The sequence below is a fragment of the Petaurus breviceps genome, unplaced genomic scaffold, assembly GCF_028583685.1.
Source record: "Petaurus breviceps papuanus isolate PSGF00001 unplaced genomic scaffold, PetGlider_PUasm1.0 224, whole genome shotgun sequence".
In the NCBI taxonomy this organism is placed as follows: Eukaryota; Metazoa; Chordata; class Mammalia; order Diprotodontia; family Petauridae; genus Petaurus; species Petaurus breviceps.
Window position 1 is genome coordinate 3,091,427 of NW_027185887.1, and position 7,088 is coordinate 3,098,514.

Genomic DNA, 7,088 nt, shown 5'->3' on the forward strand with positions numbered 1-7,088 from the left:
GAGAAGTTAAGTATATGGCTGCCAAATCCAGTTAATGAAAACCCCTTCGATAGTTAACTCATTTAGTCCAACAGCAGGGCACACAATAAAGTGTGTGGCACAAAGCCAAAGGCAGAGGGATACTTCTCTGGACAGACTCAGATCCCTGTGTGTCAGGAAGGCCATGCTCCTTGTTAATCTGCAGCTAATGTGGAATGATCCTGTACTTTGTGGTATTTAGTCCTTTAATTAAGCTACATCATCATTCATACATGGAGGCATACACACAGAAATATGAATATACCACAAAGGAACCCCAGAGATATGTGACAATCAAGTCTTTGAAAAAAAATGCTAAATTGCAACTGCACTCTTCAATCAACACTTCCAAACAGCATGTCTTACATACTCAACAAAAAAATCAATTACAACATCAATATTTGGAGCAAAGTTGGGTGTTGGATTAAACTAGTACAAAATGTGGCATGGTTCATGGCAGGCATTCCTTCAGTGAATGTGCCTATTGTGTCGGGCAGAAATGCCCATTATTCATAGCATTCATAGGTCTAGTGGTCAGCAGCACTTTCTTTTTACCCACCAATGAGCTTTTTAAGTTTAAGACTGCAGCATTGATTTGGGGGGTGGGGCAAGGAAGTTTGTAACTATGACTTTTCTCACCATCTTAAACAATTGATTTTATGCACTTTTTTGCCACAGCCTACTAAACTTGGGTGGCACATCACAATCTTAGACCCCTTAAGACCAACAAAATAATTATTAACATGGGAAGAAAAATGGTTGCTACACTATGATGTCTAGCCCTCATTTTTTTCCTCAAATAAGGCCACAAGGCCACTGTGAAATATAATAAAATCACTTATATTTTCTCCCACTTTAACAGGTTTCTGCTTGAATCTGAAAGCAGAGCATATGCCTATGTGTTTAATGATTACATGTTTGAATAGCTGCAGTGTTATCTTTCAGGGTATTTTGGACATCTACATGCAGTTATATAGATTAAAGTACAGCAATATCTACACACAGAGTCATGCACAAATCTGTGTAAATACAGAAGCCTGACTGATTAGCACAGGGCTAGGAGGATTTAACAGTGTTCACTCACACACACACTCACACACACACACACACACACACAATTACCTCAGAGCTTTAGAAAGAGGCTCCGTATTGGACGTCTCAGCTGTCAGTCACAACAAGGGGGCAGTCAGATGCAAATCAAGGCATACTTTGCATCGGCGTTTCCTATTCTTTGCCACTTTTTTTTTCCATTTAATGATAAAACAACTGTAGACCTCAGAAACTTAAGCATCTGCACGGAAAGAGTGTGCCTCCCTTACCAAGTAGGGTGTCAGTCAATAATCTTTTACTTCACAGGGGAGGAAATGGAGACAATTTAGCAATAACTAAGGCGGGGGGGGGGGGGGGGGGGAGTAGGGGGGGAAAGAAAGGGGGGGGGGGGGGGGGCGTAGGGACTAGGGGGACATAAGAGAAGGGGGAGTCGATGTAGGGGTGAATAGTTGGGTCTCTACCCGAAAGGGAGATTTTGACCTTTCATTGATTTCCGAATTAAATATTTTTGTCACAAGTCAGATTATAACACACGCCTCTCTCTAATTTATGAACTCATTAGTCTAATTTCATTATTTAATCATGCGCCAGCAATCGTGTTTCCTTAAGAAAGAACTGACCTATTTTTGGCTGGAGATAAACGATCATGTTAACAGATGTTAATCTTGTAATCTGTTTTTCCTGTAAGCACTTTACATACCCGCGTTTCAGACATTAAAAATAAAATCTTTTCCAAAAGAGTTGACGTCACATTTCGGCTCCTTAAAAAAGCACTCCCCCAATTTTTCCCCCTGCAATGATTTCAAAGACATTAAATCTTTTTCACTTTATAAATGATGATTTGTTCTGCCTCAACTCCCACAGGCTTTTATTTGCATTTCAAATTCCACAGGTTACACCAGTCGCCTTTTCAGAAAATGTAAACCAACAATAAGGCAGCAAATGGGTTTTTGTGCATCTGGATTAAATAAAGCGCAGAATGAATATGTTTAGAAAGAGGTGCAAGCAAGTTGATCTTTGCACATTTATAGTCCAAGTGACTCTTTATCAATATGTGCAATGAAATGAGTAAGATATATACACATACAGTGCACATTCCCCAGAAGATCCTAGTCTACTGCTGGGAGCTTATTAACGCTCATAATAAATGGTGCTGACTACAGACCAACACTTTTCAGTTAAAATACTGGGTCTCTATGGTCCTTAATTGCAGAGGTTAGCTAGTTTTTCAGAAAACAACGGCTGATTGTCATTCCACCATCACAAACCTCTCATTTTAAATACCCCCACTAGGCTAGCTTTTTACAAAGTTACCCATACAAAGTTTCTTAAAACTTGAAAAAGTGGTTTATCCAAATGAGGATCGCAACTATTTAGTATGCTAATTCTCACTTGAAATGAAAGATGAGGCATTTTTTTTCCAACATGAGCCCAGCCCCCCCACACACACCTTATTTAACATTGTATTTTTTTTATATTTTCCATGATATCTATATACAGTATCTACATTAGGAAAAATAACAGCTCCCATCCCCACCCTCCAAACAGGGCTATTTTCATCTTCTAGTAGTAATTGCCACCCAGACATTGTCCTTCAAGCCCTTTTCAGCATTTCAGAGTCATTACATGAATAATTGTCTCTCCCTACTCCTGACTCACCACCCCCCCCCCTCCAGTTTGCCCCAACTTCCCTTTAATAAGCCGTACACTACTTTAATGTCTGCTTCAGTTATGTGCTCTCAGCTGATGGGATTGTAACTAGGGGAAAAAGGGGGAAAAAAAAAAAGACCCGCACCCACAGCCACAAACACATTCACAGGACATCAGGCGATTCATGCACACACTGAATCAATACTATCAGCAAAGCCCTTAATAATTTAAGTGGTTACTCCAGACTCGGAGCCCCATTACCCACCTTCATTAGCCCGAGCATTTTACTTTAAAGTCAGGCAATTTGCTCTTTGTTTCTTAATGGATGAATGTTGCATCCAAGCCTTCTCTCCCCCCCCCCCCCCCCCCCTAAGGGGCCCGGAGAGAAAGTATACAAAGCGAAAGGCTTCTTCAAGCCCAGAGTCCCGTCCCCCCCCTCCGCCCCCCTCCACTGCGGTAAAAAAAAAAAAATCTCCTTTTCGCCAAACAGCCCAAAGTTCCATTTTTAAGTCCTCAAATTACTCAGCAGATTAACTATTAATTGGAAAAGCGAAGTTTCCCTACCCACCTCCCACGTCCCCCCCCCCCAACCCTCCAGCCCCCCCCCTCGGGCGTATCACACCAGGATCCCCATTACCTTGAGTACCCCCCCACGACCCCTACTTATCCTCCTCCACCTTTTCCTTCTCCCCAAAGAAGAGTAGTGCTGAGATCTCTCCGGGCCCCTTACCTTGCTGAGTTAAGGTAATGTTATTTTTGGAAGGACGCAGACAAACAGAAGAATCTGAAGGTGAAACCATGCGCTGAATGCAAGAAGGAAAGGACTGCACATGATTGACTGCGCCAGCTCCACTCGGGCAGAGGGGGGACGCCGAGTGAGCCAGCCGCTCGAAGTCCCCGCCAAGGGGCCCCTCCCCACTGAATCTCGCCTCGCCCCGGGGCCAGGAGTCACTGCGGTGGCCCCCGAGCGAAGGTGTGAGAGAGGACTTCTCCAATCCAAGGCGTTTTCTGGAGCCTTTCCCACATGTATAGGTTGGTGTCTTCCCCCAGTATGAGAAATGGTCTGTCCTATATTAAATGCACACACTATCTACTATTGTCTCATCAGCACAAAGTTCTGCTACAATGCGGGGAAAGTCTAGATGCTCCAAATGACTCATAAACAAATAATTGTTCCACTAAGAGCATTGAATCATTATCCGATCTTGTATTTGTTGTACCTTCTTTTAGATGACTAGCCCTGCCTTACTTCGTGGTTTCAATTGCTGGATGCACTAGACAGACACATGTAGAGACACACATACACACGTATGTGCCTACACAGGTCGGTTATACATTTGTAGAGAATTTGGGCACTTGGGGACTGATAACATTCTCCAGAAATGTTTGCTTAAAATTGGATATAGTTTCAAGTTGTCCCAGATGCATATATATTAGATATGGTTTGGTGTGTGTGTGTGTGTGTGTGTGTGTGTGTGTGTGTGTTTTAACTCCCTGGTAAAATATTTATAGATTTATTCAAATGCACAGTAACAACACATTAAAGTCCTCAATCAAGATCAAAGAGTGCAGCAGTTACACTGGAATATTTGAAAGACCTCTGAATAGTATTTGTGCCATATGGCTTTCGTAGTGTTGTGTTTGGTTGGCTTTTTTTTTTTTATTTCATCCTTCAAAAGTTCAAATCTTATTTTTCTGTTTTCAGAACTCAATTTACCCAGACTACATTTAGCCAAAGGCAGAACAGTTTATATCGCACTGTACATTATAATTTAACCCCATGAGTTTTGGTGCTATCAAGGATGTGAAAGGAGTCTTTCCCACTCTTCCCCACCCACCCTCCCTCCCTTATGTCTCTATGTCTTTCTCACCTCGCCGCGTCCTCCCACCCCCAACCGAAATGAATATATTTTGGAAAGGGCAATATTATATTCTCCCTCCAGATATTTTTCCCTATGATAATTCCGGAATCCAAAAAGTCACTGCCCAATAGAACCCTGAGTAGTTCTTGCCAGACAAGCAGCCCTCCAGTCTAAACGGTTACCTAGCGATGTGGTATTTCTACGCATAACATGCAAGCACGGCTGGAATGCCCTCCAACTTCTGGCACTTGCAACGGGAAGTACTACAGTCAAACTCGAAAGGAAGGTCCTCTAGCCTGTAGAAGCAATATTCTCAAAGATCGGGGGAAGTATGTCTGGAGGGGAGTTAAATGTGGGGAGTGGAGTAAAGATTAGTTGAAAAAAGAAAGAAGAAAAGGAGAGGGAAAAGGGGAGTAAGGGAGAGGAAGAGAGAAAGAAGGAGGAAGGAAGAGATAGAGACAGAGACGCCATTAAGGATACACGAATCATAAAAAGTAAGCTATGTGTGATTAATGATCTGCACTAATTTGGAAAGCTGGCATGTTAAAGGTCATTGACAATTGTTGCTGGTTTCAGCATGAATGCCTGAGTGGGATGTATTCTTGAACAATCAAATTTCAGTCTAATTCAGAGGAAAGTATTGAAGTGCACACAGTCCATTGCAATGCACAGTAAAATACACAAAAGTACAACTCACTTACATTCCACTAGAAGTTCAACTAATTACCCAGATAAGACAATGAGTGGACAGTTTCCTTTACTCAAAATTGTGTACTTTGGAAGATTTTAAACTCAACACTAAATGCATGTCTTTATAGTCTTTATGATAAATACTTGTTTCATACACCAGAAAGGTAAAAGTTGAATGGGCATGTCACATTACTTGCAATTTTAGTTTTTAGTAGTAGTTTGGTATGCCTTTATATTGAAGGTTTAAAAAACTCCATTATACATCTGCATTCTTGGGTTCTACTTAAAACTACAGTATCCACTAATAATTTCCACATGTTGAAAATTGTCAGGTTAGAGCAATGAAAGGTGAGTGAAGCTTCCAAGTCCCTACACACACACACACACACACACACACACACACACACACACACACACACACACACACACACACACTCACACACACACACACACACACACACACACACACACACACACACACACACACACACACACACACCCACACACACACACACACACACACACACACACACACACACACACACACACACACACACACACACACACACACACACACACACACACACACACACACACACCCCACCACCACCACCACCACCACCACCACCACCCACCACCAACACCACAACCTGTGATTTTCATGGCTTGCCTCTTTTTTATAGCCAACATAGGGTATTTCCTGAAAACAGCTGCTTGTGAATTCACTGAAGGATGTCCCTGTTGTGGAATAATATTGTACTTCTAAAATATTTTTTTCACATTTCCTTGATTAGTAAGTAAAATCAGGAAAATTAACGTAATCGACAAATAAAAGTTAACTGCAAATCATTGGCTTGCCAAAAATCTAGAAAAGCGATGCAAGAGCTCAGCATTGTTGTAATTTCAGTAAGAATCTTATCCCTGACCACCACAGTATGTTTACATTATTTGGACAGAAAGTCAACAGTAGCTGTTTATCGTTCTAGGAAACATTAAAAGGTAGATTGTTGAAGCTCATCCTAATAGACTCAGGAAAGTCACTATAAAAAATTAAATGTTTAATAAGATTTTAGATTTTATTCACATAACCAAACCCAGCACTGCCAAAAATTTCAGCTGTTTAATATTTTCATACATTTAAAGTAGCCTATTAAAGATTAAGGAACACCATTACTCCATTATATAAATATCCCCAAAATCTTCCAAGAGAGGCACTCCTGTTTTGAAATCCTTTAGTTAAATTACAGTATTTAGTGAGAGAATGTCAGTGATATTAATGGTTCGATACATGTTTGGCTATTTATAGTTTTGTTCATATAATAATTCTGGCTAATGAAATATATGGAGCAGGAAACATTTATTTTCCTTTGCTATAATCTAATAAATTATTTGTTCAGCTTTGGGAACTCTGCTTTCTCAAGCTAAGGAAAATGGCATTTTGATGAAAATCTGTGCAATGGCTTGTCTGCATAACTTAGCTTTAAGAGTGATTGGTGGAAGTTTAGATAAGAAAGGTTCCTGAGAAACACCATAATAGAAGAGCTAAGAATAAAAGGCAATGTCTGTCTGAGAGCAGGAGGTAAAAACACACATAGTAACTCCTAGACAGTCAAACCAAACAAGCTCTGATTAACTATTACACCTATATTCATCTTCACAAAACTGTAAATAGAAGAATCAGATAATTTGGCTTGCTATTGTTAATTTGTGATTATTTCATTTAAATTATTTCATTGTTTGAATTTGCCAGAAATTTCTCAGACTAATAAGGGTGACCTTAGGCCCTGAAATCTTGGGACAAATCTTACCTTTATTTCT

At 40.6% G+C, this 7,088-nt stretch overlaps 1 protein-coding gene across 3 annotated transcripts in view; it reads right to left on the reverse strand.

The window, feature by feature from the left end:
• ZNF516 (zinc finger protein 516) overlaps positions 1-3,795 on the reverse strand; it is a 150,242-nt gene extending 146,447 nt beyond the window's left edge. For 2 of the 3 annotated variants that reach the window (XM_069094973.1, XM_069094976.1), the window contains exon 1: positions 3,449-3,795. The gene's annotated coding sequence lies outside the window, so the exon portion shown is untranslated. The remainder of the gene's footprint in view (positions 1-3,448) is intronic. The other variant, XM_069094977.1, reaches the window with a different exon arrangement.
• Between the last annotated feature and the right edge of the window lie 3,293 nt (positions 3,796-7,088).